Source organism: Osmerus mordax, chromosome 8 (genome assembly GCF_038355195.1).
Source record: "Osmerus mordax isolate fOsmMor3 chromosome 8, fOsmMor3.pri, whole genome shotgun sequence".
NCBI classification, from domain to species: Eukaryota; Metazoa; Chordata; class Actinopteri; order Osmeriformes; family Osmeridae; genus Osmerus; species Osmerus mordax.
The window spans coordinates 19,246,124-19,263,926 of record NC_090057.1 but is presented as its reverse complement, the minus strand read 5'-3'; the positions used below and the strand labels follow the sequence as shown (position 1 = coordinate 19,263,926).

At 42.7% G+C, this 17,803-nt stretch overlaps 1 pseudogene; it reads right to left on the bottom strand.

Annotated features, from left to right (window-relative positions):
* Nucleotides 1-6,450: 6,450 nt before the first annotated feature.
* LOC136948158 (uncharacterized) lies at nucleotides 6,451-12,488 on the bottom strand (annotated as a pseudogene).
* Nucleotides 12,489-17,803: the final 5,315 nt, after the last annotated feature.

The following is a 17,803-nucleotide window of genomic DNA, read 5'->3' as shown; positions in this document are numbered from 1 at the left end:
AATGACTCTTTCTTAGAGACTTGTTGCTCTTGTGGTTAGTGGTAACTGTTTTAAATTTTTGTTCTCGCTGTGATATATTGTTTTTATTACTGTTGCTTGCTTTTTTCCACAGGTACACTTGCTCTTATAGCGGTTCATGTTGTTTAATTGTAACTTGTTTAACTACATGCTCTTATGGTTCTTCCCTTTGGCACTTACTTTGGTTGTTCACAATGTGTGCTTCATGTTTTGGCTACTCGCAATGTTTTTTTGGCTATCTTGTTGTTATGATCAGTCACCTATGCACTTTGTAAAGCTCTCTCTTGGAAGTCGCTTTGGATAAAAGCGTCTGCTAAATGAATAAATGTAAATGTGTTGATTTGATTGTGCATTGAAGAGCGTTTTTGTGCATATATGTATCTGGCTCAATCCAAACTGTATGTGTGTTTATTACCTCTCCTCTGGTCATCCTTGAGGTTTCAGATTCTATTTAGCTGAAAACAGTAGTGATGTGTTGTTCGTGAACGATTCGTTCATTTTGAACGAATCATTAGTATGACTCGGGAGTAACGAGTAGTCTCAGAGCGATTCGTTCATTTTCTTGTGGCCGAGAAAAAAATAAATAAGTTAAAATAACAAAACCTATAATTATCACTTGTGAACGAATATCATTCACGTCATGCAGGTCACGTGAAAATGATCCAAAGAATCATACCCAGCAGATGAACGAATCATTGATCCGAAGACTCGGTTGGCAGAAAAACGAAACATTGATCTGAAGACTCGGTCGTCAGAAGAACGAAACATTGATCCGAAGACACGGTTGGGAGGTGAACGATTCGTTCATCTGCCGGGTACGAGTCTTTGGATCATTTTTCACGTGACCTGCATAGGCTCAGTACTGGTAGCTAGAGGAAACAGAAATGATTCGTTCATTTTGACTGGGTCTTCGGGTACGGGTCTTTGGATCATTTTTCACGTGACCTGCATAGGCTCAGAAGAAGAAACAGAAAGTACAGTCAGGTCCATAAATATTTGGACATTGACACAATTTTCATCATTTTGGCTCTGTATACCACCACAATGGATTTGAAATGAAACAATCAAGATGTGCTTTAAGTGCAGACTTTCAGCTTTAATTTCAGGGTATTTACATCCAAATCAGGTGAACGGTGTAGGAATTACAACACATTTGATACGTGGCCCCCCCCTATTTAAGGGACCAAAAGTAATTGGACAATTGGCTGCTCAGCTGTTCCATGGCCAGGTGTATGTTATTCCCTCATAAAGGGAGTTCGTTATTTCATTGACAAGGAGCAGATAAAAGGTCTAGAGTTCATTTCAAGTATGGTATTTGTGTTTGGAATCTGTTGCTGTCAACTCTCAATATGAAGTCCAAAGAGCTGTCACCATCAGTGAAGCAAGCCATCGTTAGGCTGAAAAATCAAAACAAACCTATCAGAGAGATAGCAAAAACATTAGGTGTGGCCAAATCAACTGTTTGGTACATTCTTAAAAAGAAAGAACGCACTGGTGAGCTCAGCAACACCAAAAGACCCGGAAGACCACGGAAAACAACTGTGGTGGATGACAGAAGAATTCTTTCCCTGGTGAAGAAAAACCCCTTCACAACAGTTGGCCAGATCAAGAACACTCTCCAGGAGGTAGGCGTATCTGTGTCAAAGTCAACAATTAAGAGAAGACTTCACCAGAGTAAATACAGAGGGTTCACCACATGATGTAAACCATTAGTGAGTCTCAAAACCAGGAAGACCAGATTAGAGTTTGCCAAAAAACATCTAAAAGAGCCTGTACAGTTCTGGAACAACATCCTATGGACAGATGAGACCAAGATCAACTTGTACCAGAATGATGGGAAGAGAAGAGTATGGAGAAGGGAAGGAACTGCTCATGATCCAAAGCATACCACCTCATCAGTGAAGCATGGTGGAGGTAGTGTTATGGCGTGGGCATGTATGGCTGCCAATGGAACTGGTTCCCTTGTATTTATCGATGATGTGACTGCTGACAAAAGCAGTAGGATGAATTCTGAAGTGTTTCGGGCAATATTATCTGCTCAGATTCAGCCAAATGCTTCAGAACTCATAGGACGGCGCTTCACAGTGCAGATGGACAATGACCCGAAGCATACTGCGAAAGCAACCAAATAGTTTTTTAAGGCAAAGAAGTGGAATGTTCTGCAATGGCCAAGTCAATCACCTGACCTAAATCCAATTGAGCATGCATTTCACTTGCTAAAGACAAAACTGAAGGGAAAATGCCCCAAGAAGAAGCAGGAACTGAAGACAGTTGCAGTAGAGGCCTGGCAGAGCATCACCAGGGACGAAACCCAGCGTCTGGTGATGTCTATGGGTTCCAGACTTCAGGCTGTCATTGACTGCAAAGGATTTGCAACCAAGTAATAAAAGTGACAATTAGATTTATGATTATGTTAGTTTGTCCAATTATTTTTGGTCCCTTAAAAAGGGGGGGCACATATATAATGTGTTGTAATTCCTACACCGTTCACCTTATTTGGATGTAAATACCCTGAAATTAAAGCTGAAAGTCTGCACTTAAAGCACATCTTGATTGTTTCATTTCAAATCCATTGTGGTGGTATACAGAGCCAAAATGATGAAAATTGTGTCAATGTCCAAATATTTATGGACCTGACTGTATTTGTTTACCTCATTCACTTTAGCGTGACTAGGTTTAGTAAGACGTGAATGATATCCGTTCACAAGTAATAATTACAGGTTTTGTTATTTAAACTTTTTTGTACTTTACTGACAGTTTAGTGTAATTGCTTGCCGCGATAATTAAATGAAATGACCATTTAAAATCATACAAACTGTCATGATGCATTATTATAATGCATGAATTTCTTTTAAAATAGGCCTCATTTAGGCCAGGGAATTGGCTATAAAATTGTGAGCAACAACCCCCCCACCCCCATTGAAATGAACGAATGACTCGAAAAAAGATTTGTTCAATTTACTGAACGAGATTCAAAGAACCGAGTCAGTAAAATTATCCGAACTTCCCATCACTAGAAAACAGCATATTTTCCTATTCTCTCTCTAAAGTTACCTATTGTTGGCCTCCTCATGGAAGTTTCAATTTCGTAGTGCTTGTTGTAACCGGGGAGTCTGGAGCGATGGATGCAGTTTTACTGTAGATATTCTGGAGGACATGCAGCCTTGAGCTCTGGTCTCACATTATTTGCATGGTAACAGAATTTAATGACAAAAGAACAAAGGGCAAATCCTTTTATCCTGCACTATTATGTATTCACACTCACGCCCACATATGAGTGAATATGCATATGTCCCTACTGGAACATTTAAGACCCAACTGTAAATCTGTGTTGTCCCTCCCAGGGAGGAAATTAACAGGAATTACGAGAATAATTTATTAAGATGCCTGAGTACGACATTTATCCACGCCACAGCAGGGATTATGTCATTACCAAGGTTTATCCAATTCCACCAAATTCATATTGTCACAGAAATGTGCCAATTTACTGAATACCTGTAATACTCCAAAGCAAACAGCCCATCCCCAGCCAAGCCACTCTGAGAGAATGAGGCGTCATTGGCATCTATGGCGTCAATTCAGTGCCACAATTCATATGTGCAAAGAACAGCTGTAGGGCAAGTAGACAAAAGCCCGAGAGAGCAGTGGCACAGGCTAGTGAACACAGAAAGTATGTAGAGCGAGCAGAGACACAGTCCAGCAAGCGCTGAAAGCACACCTATTTCTCTCCTAGATTACCCTTGTGTGCTCACAGTCATTACATTTGCGCTCATTTGTCACTGCTGCTTACTCTAAAATTAAAAGATATATTTTTCCAACAGATTTTGATTTTAAATCTTTTTTTAAAGATCCTGTAAAGCAAATTCCATGATTTAATTCACAGTACATTATATATATGTGTGAAATGAGTTCCTAAAAGCATGTGCAAAGCGCGAAAACGTTGTCGCATTGAAATGTGGAGTTAGACATAGATGGGTCATTTTGACCCATCTACGTCATTTTGACCCATCTACATCAGATCACCGAATGGTTCCTCCTGCTGTACTGTTATTGTAGCTATTGTATCTTCCTCCACCCGCAACTGCATCTTCCCTGGATGCAAGAACTTCAGCTGCGCTGCAACGCTATTTAATTTCCCTATTGATGAGGAAAGGAAAAATAGGTGGATTGCTTTTGTGAAGAGCCACGCTGATGCAGAGCTTCGGATAAACTCCAACAGCCGCCTCTGCAATGAACATTTCACGGCGGATAGTTTTAACATGGACCAGAGACAGACGGGGTTCAGGGACACACGGCTTCTCTTGCAGCGCGGAGCCGTACCGAGCATCGCCCTCCCGAGCATCGCCCTCCCGGCCGTTCCTCCTCCGGTCACACCTGGACCATCCACCGCCGCCAGCAGTTCATCACTCAGTTCTGTGTGCTTGTTATAATTATACTAGATAACTTTTCCAGAGGTATCTCTGCTATAATTAGTGCAAACCGCTAACTTGATATTAGGCTACTCGGTGTAGAATGATGGTATTTTGGTGAAATGGTATAATCTGCTAGAAGTAGTTGGAGAGCTCTCTGTCTGCTGTCTCTGGTGTCCATTTTTACTCCTGTGTTACAGCTAAGGGGAACATTTCATTTATATGCATCTGTATATTTCACTCATTGAACAAATACATTCTAATTCTATACTGTTTTGTTCGGCTTGACGTAGCATCCATTATCTGGGTCTTAGGTAGGCAGCGAGGGGCGGAGCTTCAGCTCCTTCAGGTGACACGCCCCCCCAGTCTCAAGCAGAGAAGAGTGCTGATTTTCTCACAAGTTTTTTTTCATTCGAATTTGGATGGGTAGTTAATAACACATTCTTCTGTGGTGTGGTGAACTTAAAACTCGTTTTCAATTCCACTTTACAGGAACTTTAATCTAAAAGATTTTTTATTTTTTTAATCAATAAATACTCTATAATTAATATTAGGGATGCACTTAACTGAAATTCCTTGGCCAAAACCGAACATGGTTATTCGCAGTTTTCTTTTTTTTTTTCTTTTTTTTTCGCCATTGCATACATTATGCAATATCCTGTTATATATGTTATATCCTAAATGTGCTTTTTACTTTTTGGTCTTGCTTTTCAATCAATTACAAAACTATCATTTAAAAATATTTATTGAACAACAACAACATTAAATTCCAGCACACTTTAATACTAACCAAGCACAATATATTTAAATACATTTGTAAAATAAAATACCAACTAATATATCAAAAAGCACAATGTAACTTTCAATAAATTTGTATATTTGTAAACATTTTATTTTAACTGACTGCTGAAAGAATGGAATAAATGTACTTTCTACATTACACTAAAAGCAAAGAACACTAGAACCCAGTTACAAAACAATTATAATCTTCGCACTCGATCAAGTTCCAGGACCCTGCGTACTTGACTTTTCCTAGACATGTGTTTTATCACCCAGTATTATAATTTTTTCAAAATCACACCAGGAAAAGCTAATTTAAGGCTATTTCACTCCTGTTTACTGTTAACCCTTGTGTTATCTTCGGGTCATTCTGACCCATCAGTCATTGTGACCCACCGTCGTATTGCCACAACTTTACCGCATACAAAAACAAAGTGAAGCATTTTCTTTTAACCGTTGGGCTGTCTCAGACCCCCCACATTGCGAAGGTTAAAATAAAATTATTTTTATTTGTTTTTGTATTGGGTAAAATTGGGTAAACACAACGATGGTTCGTTATGAACCTTTGGGTCATGTGACCCGAAGGCAGCACGAGGGTTAAATAGCTGCCAGGTGCACGTTCAGCCATTTTCTTACCTGCATTTCAACGCTGCAATTCTCTTTTCTATCAGCAGATGTCGCAAGGGCTCCCTTATGCGAGCCTTCTCTTATTCAGACAAAGTTTAATATATTTACATTTATTCATTTAGCAGACACTTATCCAAAGCGACTTCCAAGAGGGAGCTTTGCACCAAAGTGCATAGGTCAATGATCATAAACAACGAGATACCAAAACATGAAGCATACATTGTGAAAAGCAAATAAGTGCCAATGGGAAGAAACATAAGAGTTGTTGTTAAACATATTACAAATTAAAAAACATGAACCTCAAAAGTGCAAGAGTGTACCTGTAGGAAAGCAAGCAACATAATAATAATTATATATAATAATATAATTTACAGCGAGTACAAGTAGATAAATCAGTTACGACTAACCAACAAGTGTGTTCAAATGCATCTTCATATTTGTTGTATTTCCTCCATTCGACAAAATAGACTTTTTACACACGTTACAAGTGGCGTTGTTGTCATTTTGTCGTGTGAAATACAACCAAACTTTAGAACGCTTATGCCTAGTTGCCATGTTTGCTGCAGTCTGAATAAACAATAAAAAGTTTGCGCATGCGCAACGGCACAGAGAATCGTTAAAGAATTTGGCTGACGATTTCAAGGAATCGGTTCACTCGATACCCATCCCTACTAATGGATGTGGGGAGATGATTCCACCATTAGGGGGCCAGATAGGAGAAGAGCTTGGGTTGGGAGCAGGCGCTCTTGAGAGGTGGGACCACCAGACGGTTGTCAGAAGACCGAAGGTGGCAGGTGGGGGTGTGACTGGATGCAGGCAGGTGCAGTCCCGTTCACCGCTCGGAAGGTCAGTACCAGGGTCTTGAATCTTATACGGGCTGTGATGGGTAGCCAGTGAAGGATGAACAGGGTAACATGGGAGCGTCTGGGTAGGTTGAAGACCAGGCGGGCTTCTGCGTTCTGAATCCTCTGGAGAGGGCGGGTTGCGCATGCTGGGAGACCGGTGAGAAGCGAGTTGCAGTAGTCCAACTTGGAGAGGGCAAGTGCTTGGACTAGCATCTGGGTGGAATGCTCAGACATGTATCTCCTGATCTTCCTGATGTTGTAGAGGGTGAATCTACATGACCGGGAGACTGCAGCAATGTGGGCCATGAGGGAGAGTTGGTCATCCATGGTAACCCCCGAGGTTCCTGGCAGAGGAAGGGGTTACCGTCACAGATCCCAGGGTGATTGAGAGATCGTGGGAGATGGAGAGTTTGGCCCGGATGATGAGAAGTTCTGTTTTGGCAAGGTTCAGCTGGAGGTGGTGCTTGGTCATCCAGGGGGAGATGTCTGTGAGGCAGGTCTCGATTCTGGCTGAGATCCCTAGATCAGTCAGGGGGAACAACAGGTACAGCTGCGTGTCGTCAGCGTAGCAGTGGTAGGAGAAGCCATGGAAGGTGATGATCGGTCCAAGTGAGGTGGTGTACAGGGAGAAGAGGAGGGGTCCAAGGACAGAGCTCTGTGGGACACCAGTGGAGAGCTGGCGGGGGGCTGACACTTTGCCTCCCCAGGAGACCTGTTAGGATCTTCCCAACAGGTAGGATGAGATCCACTGAAGTGCAGTGCCAGAGATGCCCATCTCAGAAAGTCTAGTGAGCAGGATCTGATGGTTGACCGTATCAAATGCTGCAGGTCCAGCAGGATCAGAATGGTTTTTTATTCGCCATGAAAGTTTGCACAGACAAGGAATTTACTTTGGCAGGAAGGTGCCTACCGAGGCAGCCATTATCGGCGCCATCTAGAAAGTTTCATTATAAGATGAGGAGATGGGAGAAAAAAGGCAACCCCCAGACTATGCTCCCAGAGGAGTACAGTGTGGGAACAGGCAAAAAACACCTCAGCATATAAGCACATACATTGTACATTAAAGAAACACATGACTTGCAACGGGGAGGGGGGTGGGGTAGACAAGCAGCATCTGGACCTGCAGCCATAGTAGGCGCTGGACACAGACCCACCAGCCACCCTGGGGGAACAAGCAGGCGAAGGCGTTGGATGGGGGTGGGGGTGTGATGGCATATCTGTAGTAGGTGAAAGTTAGAGTATGAGTATGATGATGATGGATGACCTTGAAGCAGCTCTGGTAGTGTATAAATATAGCCTTCCTAATAGGTATAGTTTATATATATATAAATTGATATATATTTATATTAGTGCTGTCAAACGATTAAAATATTTAATCGAGATTAATCGCTTTAATGGCATTAACTTGCGGTTAATCGCAATTAATCGTACATTTTTATCTATTCTAAATGTCCCTTGATTTCTTTTTGTCCATTATTTTTTCTCATTGTAATGCTCTTATCAACATGGAAAAGTGGATCAGGTTGGTTAGTTTTAGTCCAAATTTTTTTTAAATTGAAAACAACATTGCAATCGCCTGGCTTTGACGAGGGGGCGAATCATTTGCATCAGCTGTGTGCTTGGCCATCAAGTGGTATTTCAGACTGGGCGTGCTGCGATGATAGCTAGTTCTAAACGACTAAACACACAGATCACTTTGGTCATGTCAATGGAACCATTTGGCAACTTTTTAAAAGTAAACTTAAAGAATCTTATTGGCATCCATTTCGGCGTCTCGTGCTCGCCATCCACTCAAAACGTAACGTTAGCCTACTACTCTTCAGCCGGCTCGCAAGCCCAAACAAGTGTGTGCGGCGTGCCTGTTGTTTTGTTTCCGATCTGGCTAGATCCGGTGTGGTGTTGTAGTTTTTCAAACGTCAGTAGTTGTTGCTACAGCATGTGAAAAAAACGACAAAGTTTGCTAGGCCATAAAGAACGTAAATCCCGCAATAACAAAACTTACGCTGTTAAAATGGGTTTCTTATATACTAGTGTAATAATTGGACCAATACGCTGTTCCTATTGGTCCAGAAGACGTTCTCAAAAGTTAATAAATCTGTTTATATAGACAAGTGTATGAGCCGTTTCCGCTCTACTTCCTAAACTCCTCCCTTCGATGCAATTCACTTCCGTTCTGGCGGGCTGGGTTTGTTTTGCTAGCTAGCTCCGTTGTGCCGACAAAGCACTGATATCGCAGTGACAAAGAGGATATACAATTTACAACATGAAGAAAAGTGGTTCGGGAACGACGTGTGCGGTAGTTGGTTGCAAACACTCGAGAAAGCACCTGAACGAGTGGTTAGATAGAGTGCTACGACCACCTAGAATTGCCTCTAGCCTGTTACAGTTATACTACAGTAGTATGCTTATTGTTTGTAGGCTATTCACATTTTGTTGGTGTTCCTTTGTCCTATTGTTGCAGTGGATTTAATAATTATACATTGATATGTGGATATAATAATTCAAACCTTTCAAAGTGCCAATACACACATCTGTAAAAGCCCGGCATGAGGTGTGTAGCCAACCGGTGCTTGTTTAAAGCAGTCATAACCGGGTTCATAGGAAGAATAGATGGATAAGTAGGCACTTCAGGCAGTGACAAGCAACTTAAATAAGGATAACAGTGTACTGCCTGTCTTGTCCTTCTGAAGTTGTTAAATTGAATAGGCTGAACATCAACATGTAACATCAATAGCCTAGAAATTCCAAACGAATTAGCTTTCAATGTTATGTATACCTAGGCTACTTGGACCGTGTCCTGGCAATAAATAAAGAACATTATGCTACATGTTTTGCCAGGATAACTGGCAAGACAATTGAATGTTCATGATGTTCCTGTGTGTTTATTCCTTTGACTGGGTACAACAACGCGATCAGTCAACCGACTATAAATGTTTTTAATGTCGGGCTACGAATTGTGTCTCTCCAGCCACCCTCAAGCACTGCGCTGACCAGCTGTCTCCGGTGTTTACCTACATCTTTAACACCTCCCTTGAGACATGCCATGTGCCAGCCTGTCTCAAGTCCTCCACCATAATCCCTGTGCCCAAAAAGCCAAGGCCAACAGGACATAATGACTACAGACCCGTCGCCCTGACCTCTGTGGTAATGAAGTCTTTCGAGCGCCTGGTGCTGGCACACCTTAAATCCATCACTGACCCTCTACTGGACCCCCTGCAGTTTGCCTACAGAGCCAACAGGTCTGTGGACGATGCAGTTAACATGGCCCTCCACTTCACCCTACAGCACCTGGACTCCCCAGCATCCTATGCCAGGATCCTGTTTGTGGACTTCAGCTCTGCCTTCAATACCATCATCCCCGCCCTGCTTCAGGACAAGCTCTCCCAGCTGAACGTGCCTGATTCCACCTGCAGGTGGATCACAGACTTCCTGTCTGACAGGAAGCAGTGCGTTAAGCTGGGAACACAAGTCTCTGACTCCCGGTCCATCAGCACCGGATCACCTCAGGGCTGCGTCCTTTCTCCTCTGCTCTTCTCCCTGTACACCAACAGTTGCACCTCCAGTCATCCGTCCGTCAAACTCCTGAAGTTTGCGGACGACACCACCCTTATTGGGCTCATCTCTGGTGGAGACGAGTCTGATTATAGGTGGGAAGCGGCCAACCTGGTGACCTGGTGCAGCCAGAACAACTTAGAACTCAATGTTCATAAGACAGTGGAGATGGTTGTGGACTTCAGGAGGAACACAGCCCCACTCACCCCCATCACCCTGTGTGACTCCCCAGTCAACACTGTGGAGTCCTTCCGCTTCCTGGGCACTATCCTCTCCCAGGACCTCAAGTGGGAACTGAACATCAGCTCCCTCACCAAGAAAGCACAGTAACCCTTCCTTTTACAGTCCCTTAAGTACTAGGTATTTACATAGAAAGTAAAGGGTATGTTATGTGCTTTATTGGGTATTACCGATTGGTACCAAGGTGGTAAATATCTAGATAATTCGAAGTATTTACCCATTAACTAAATACTAACATGCTGGTCATTACTGGGTATATTTTCTGTATTATTGGGTATTACCGATTGGTACCAAGGTGGTAAATACCTAGATAATTCGAAGTATTTACCCATTAACTAAATACTAACGTGCTGGTCATTATTGGGTATATTTTCTGTATTATTGGGTATTACCGATTGGTACCAAGGTGGTAAATACCTAGATAATTCGAAGTATTTACCCATTAACTAAATACTAACGTTCTGGTCATTACTGGGTAATTTTCACTGGTCCTAATTAGGTAAAGACAGAAGACAAAACTTAGTATTTACCTGGAAACTTATAAATATTACTATTTAAAGATCCTGTAAAGTGGACCTGGAAACGAGTTTTAAGTTCGCCACACCACAGAATAATGTGTTATTAACTACCCATCCAAATTCGAATGAAAAAATAACACCGACAAGTATGTTAAATTAGACTTTGAAATCGTGAAAAAATCAGCAGTCTTCTCTGCTTGAGATTGGGGGGGCGTGTCGCCTGAAGGAGCTGAACCTCCGCCCCTCGCTGCCTAGTGCCTACCTCCGACCCAGATAATGGACGCTATGTCAAGCCGAACAAAACCGTATAGAATTAGAATTTATTTGTTCAATGAGTGAAACACATATATACAGATGCATATAAATGAAATGTTCCCCTGAGCTGTAACAGTAAAAATGGACACCAGACAGCAGACAGTGAGCTCTCCAACTAGGCTACTTCTAACACATTAGCTACCATATCACCAAAATACCATCATTCTACACCGAGTAGCCTAATATCAATTTAGCGGTTTGCACTAACTCATAGCAGAGATACCTCTGGAAAAGTTATCTAGTATAATTATAACAAGCACACAGAACTGAGTGATGAACTGCTGGCGGCGGTGGATGGTCCAGGTGCAACCGGAGGATGAACGGCCGGAGGGGCGATGCTCGGTACGGCTCAGCGCTGCAAGACAAGCCGTGTGTTGGTGAACCCTGTCTGTCTCTGGTCCATGTTAAAACTGTCCGCCGTGAAATGGTCAGTGCAGAGGCGGCTGTTGGAGTTTATCCGAAGCTTTCCATGAGCGTAGCTCTTCACAAAATCTATCCACCTATTTTTCCTTTCATTATCAATAGGGAACTTAAATGGCGTTGCAGCGCAGCCGGATTTCTTGCATCCAGGGAAGATGCAGTTGCGGGTGGTGGGAGACATCCTGAAGCTAGCTAGCCGATGTAAGCTACAATAACAGTACAGCAGGAGGAGCCGTTCAGTGATCTGGCGTCGATAGGGCAAAATGACGTAGATAGGGCATTTTTTGGCTCCGCCCATTAAAACCTGATCTGAATACGGAAGAGAAACTGTTCTTTGATTTAACTCCACATTTCAGTGTGACAAAGTCTTAGCGCTTTGCACATGCTTTCAGGAACTCATTTCACACGTATATAATGTACTTAGAAGCAAAACATGGAATTTACTTTACAGGATCTTTAAATACCGCTGGTAGTAAGTTGGTAACTACGGGAGATATATATGGTAAATTATAATGTGTTATTGGGTAAATACCACTGCTAATTAGGTAAAGACAGCCAAGCTCCAGCAGAATTACGAACAAAACACTCTACTATTACCCTGCAGTTACCTAAGGTTTATGTCGGTAACAGTCCACGTCTAATGAGAAGATAAGATAGTACTTTACAATAAAATACCTTTTCAGATACATTTATCGATGATGGCCTCATTTACTTGGCTGGTATAGCTACCTACCTCTGCGGGAAGAGTTTTCCTCTACTGTCATGGTATATCTTTTTGGATACTGGGTATGTTCTTGCGCATGTTTGGACTATTTACTCAGTAAGTAATCTAAAACTGGACTGTAAAAGGAAGCTGTGTTTGTTTCCATGGTGTTACCAGGCTCTTACCATACCCTTTGTAAGCGAATACCACTTTGTCAACGTTACCCTTAGTATGAACTTGTACTATACGTTCCGAGGCGATACCAGGTAAAACATGGCTATTTACTCAGTAAGTAATATGAAACTGGACTGTAAAAGGAAGCCGTGTTTGTTTCCATGGTGTTACCAGGCTCTTACCATACCCTTTGTAAGCGAATACCTACGGTGGCCGACATGTAAAACGCGCTGCAAATTAAGAAAACACATGCAAATAGACAAAACACAAGCAAATTAACCCTTGTGCTGCCTTCGGGTCACATGACCCAAAGATTCACAACGAACCATTGTTGTGTTTACCCAATTTTACCCAATACAAAAACAAATAAATAGCATTTTCTTTTAACTTTCGCAATGTGGGGGGTCTGAGACAGCCCGACAGTTAAAAGAAAATGCTTCACTTTGTTTTTGTATGCGGTAAAGTTGTCGCAATACGACGGTGGGTCACAATGACTGATGGGTCAGAATGACCCGAAGAGAACACAAGGGTTAAGAAAACAATTTCATGATTTTGACAACACATGCGCAGCATTCAGCAAACGCGCTGCAAATACACAAAACACAACCAAATTGCTAAAACGAAAGCACGCAAACCAAAAACGCTGCAAATACATAAACGCATTGCAAAAACGAAAGCACGCAAACCAAAAACGCTGCATATAGTTTTCACAACGGAAGTTGTCCAGGCCTCTAGGGGGAGCGCTAAGTGGAACATCTTGATTTTCGGCCCCATGGAGCGAAAGAGAGAGAGCATATGAGAAGTTTTACAAACTTTCATCTGACACAACTGGGATTCACTGATAATCCGCTGTTACTGGTGAACGGGGCTGTATTTGACAGTTGAGAGAGACGCAGCTTTCCAGCGAGTGACGGTGGCTTCAGCGCACACGCCCCCAGCGTTTGAGAGCAGAGAATACTGCTTATTTTTATTATTACAGTTTGGTGTGTAAAATAGACATACAGTGAACCTCAAAGCCCATTGAAACCTCTTTCCTATCAAAATGTAACTTCTCACTACTATTTTGAAACTGCAACTTGCAAACGCTAGCTTTTGAAACAGTGCAACTTGTGACGTCACAAGTTGCAGCATCAACTTTGTCGCGCCCCAAAATTTAAATTTACCCGCCCTCTGGTTTTCTGGTCCAGGAACATAAACGGAGGTCGCGTAGATCTCCGACACTCTTTTAGCTAGCTGCGCGCTGCTCTGTACTTCCACAGGAATTACAAATAAGAAATTTAATACGTTTTCAAGATATTGAAAATGGAGCGCCGTAAATGCAGTGTTCCAGGCTGTACCGGGAATCCTGACACTTTTCACCATCTTCCCAAAGAACAAGACACTAGACAGGCATGGCCGATGTTTATCTATGGAAATATCCCTATTTATTAACGCTGATTTGCAAGGAATGCAAGAACAGCTAGATAGCGAAAACACCTAGACTGTAGGCATGTAAACTAGTTTAGCTTGCTAACGCAAGAGCATAGGTAGAATGTGTGATGACTTAGTGAGCCTAGTTTATTGGCAATGGGGCTAACGTTATTTCATGTTCCTGACTGTGTTTCATTTAAATAAATAACCTGTGTTGTCATGTAAATCTACAATTCAAGATGCATGTTTGTTCATATCTATTTTTCAGCAAGATAGCTAGAGCTAACTGAAGCTGAGTTGAGTCATGATAGTTTGTTTGCTAAGCTGTAGTGCTAACATTACCCACCGAAGGCAATCTTGTTTGCTTCGACAACAGAAGTGGAAACAACTAACGTAATCATTTCAAATGATATCTAGTCAATCTATTGAAAACAGTGTTGTGTAGACACAATAGATTATTTGTTCGTTTTTATTTCAAGTCTCCACCTTCGTTGTTTTAGTGAGTGCTGTTGGCCGTGTTGCGTTTTTGCTCCACAGCTTCACTCATTGTAAACCAACCAATCAGCGCGCAGCTCATCTATATATTCATGAGCATACCATAAAAGGAGAAAACCTTGCATTTTTTCCCGGGAAAATTTCACTGGATGTATCAGGGGGCATGGAACAGCACCCGGGCCATTTTCAGCCCAACCAACGTTACATAACCCATTCGGAGACCTTAAGGAACAGTGTGAAATACCCCCAAAAAACTGTCAATCACCCCTTTAATCATTAACATTTGGCTGGGTGGTTAGTAACACATTTGTCTGTGGTGTGACAAACTAATGTAGCCTGTGGAACTCAAGCAAGGAGTTCCACAGGCTACATTAGTTTGTTTACATTAGCTTCTGTTTTGAGGTCCCCCCCCCCTTCTCATTCTCTCGTGCTTCTATGACATCATTATTAGGGGTGGGGAATGGGCAGTGATTGAGATTGACATAAATACAGGCCCCAGGGGCCTGTGCTTGAGCACCCCTAAAAAGAGTCTAAAATCGCCACTGCAACAATATATATGTTAACATATTTTTGACACTATCAAATCGACACATTTGTCACATAACCTTTATTTATCAAGTTGTCAATGACGATTGTGAGACTGACGTCTAGAGGACTTGATGTCACTTGTTTCCTTCCATCGCTCGATACAATCGCCATACCAGAATTCGACCAGCAGATGTCCCTATGGAGAAGATGTATCGAACGCTTTGAAAAAGCGATACTTTTTCCACACAATTGTGTCAAATAGCTTGTTGCTTCGGAAAGCTTTGTTTCCCCCATCACTAGTGATCGGTGCACAGGCAGGCGTCGAAGGTACAATCCGGTATCAGGTAGAGTAGTCGTGGACAGTCCAATCGAGGTCTAAGCACGGGAAATCTGAGCACAAGGCAGGAACAAAACAGGTAACGGGTAACAGGTACGCGGGAAAGCTCGGTAGAAACACACAAGACGAACTGGCACAGGACAAACATAACCCAATGGACTAAATACCCAGCTAACGAGCAGACAAGACGAGACACACCTGGAGGGGGCGGGGCCAAACAAAACAGGGGAACACACACACACACACAGACGTGACAGAAAATATAGCTGAATGTGTCAGAAGTTCTGGACCTCTAACTGAACACATTCTTGTGAAATAAACCCTGAGGACTCCTGACTCCATCCTCCTCTGCCGTCTGCACCATGTAGCTGCAGAAAAGTCCCAACACACAAAGGTGTCATGATCAATATTCCAGAGAGCACCTGCCAGGGCTCCTCTGAGATGAGGCAAAGACTGATCTTATCTAATGTGTGTGCATGTGTGTGTGCTTGTGTGAGAAAGAGAGAGATCGACACCCACTGAAGAGCAAGTCACCATCAGAGATAAATGTAGAGGATGCACTCTGAATAATTTATACACACCAAAAATAAAATCAAAAACCTGTTCCCTCTCAGAGAACCAGATAGATGAGTTCTCATGTGTCCCAGCAGACCTGCAAACAAAGCCAAAAGGATGTGTGGAAAGGAACAGGGTCACTGCTGTATGGTAATCATACAGTATTCCAGACATTTATCAGTAAAGACACAATAAATTATTCATAAGCATTTGATTAACAAGTATTAATATCATTTTCAATTTGTGATTATTGGTTAAAGTCACTTCATAATTAATCATTATTGTTTAGGAATAAAGGAATATTGGAAAAATCAGAATCATTGTTTACAAAAATATATATTTTCCATATGTATGAATGTTTAATTCAAATTGTTAGCCAACCAGTCGTGCTGGCCAATATTCTAGCAAAAGTTTATAGTTTGAACTCTCACTTATGGAAATTCCTGCCTTTTTTTCTTTCTCTCTTTCTTGTTCTGCATCAGTAGCTGGGAGTACACTTAGACAATAAACTGGACTGGGCCAAGAACACTCAAGCTGTTTACAGGAAGGGCCAGAGCCGCCTCTATTTTCTGAGGAGGCTGAGGTCTTTCAACATCTGCCGGACAATGCTGAAGATGTTTTATGAGTCTGTGGTGGCCAGTGCTATCCTATATGCTGTTGCATGCTGGGGCAGCAGGTTAAGGGTAGCGGACGCCAACAGACTCAACAAACTGATCCGTAAGGCCAGTGACATTGTGGGGGTGGAGCTGGACTCTCTGGCGGTGGTGTCAGAAAGGAGGATGCTGGCCAAGCTACATGCCATCTTGGACATGTAGGTGTCTCCCACCCACTCCATGACGTGCTGGTCAAGCAAAGGTATAGTACCTTCAGCGGAAGACTCATCCTCCCAAAAAGCACCACAGAGCGCCACAGGAAGTCATTCCTGCCTGTGGCCATCAAACTCTTTAACTCTTCCCTCTAAGGGTTAGTCTGTATGACCCTAGGTAACTAAACTGGACATTGATCATTACATCTCGGCCATACTTGAAATAATTGTGCAATATTTAGTCAACCGGTAAACCATCATCCTGCCCGTGGCTTACGGATGTTATTCGTGAAGAACGGTCCACCCTTCGGGCAGCTGAGAGGAGATGGCACAAGTCCAAAGGCGGTCTGGACCTTGATAAGTATCACTCCCTCCTCAAATCCTTCTCTTCTCACATAACTGGTGCTAAAACCCTCTACTTTCTGAACAAAATTAATTCCGCTTCAAACCCCCACAAACTTTTTTCTACCTTCTCCACCCTCCCCCTCCACCCTGACAGCAGACGACTTCTCCTCCTTCTTTGAGAAAAAAGTCGCCGACATTAGCAGTCGGTTCCCTAAACCCACCTTTCCTACCCTCTCACCCTCCATGACTGACCCAACTAAATGTCTAAACTCTTTTTCTCCCCTGTCTGAGGCAGAGATCTCTGACCTCATTCTCTCTCATCGCCCCACCTCCTGTCCCCTTGATCCTATCCCCTCCCCTCTCTTTCAAACCATCTCCCCCTCCATCATAACCTTTCTTCTCCATGCCCTAAACTCCTCTCTTACCTCTGCCAACTTCCCCTCTGCCTTCAAACAGGCTAGAGTTACCCCTCTACTCAAAAAACCCTCCCTTAACCCTGCCGTCCTCCAGAACTACAGACCGGTATCACTGTTACCCTTCTTTTCAAAAACAACGTGCTGTATCTAACCAACTGTCAAACTTTCTCTCTCAGAACAACCTGCTTGACCCCAACCAATCGGGCTTCAAGACTGGCCACTCCAAAGAGACTGCCCTCCTTTCAGTCACCACTGCCCTCCAGTCTGCCAGAGCGGCTTCCAGGTCATCCGTCATCATTCTGCTGGACCTT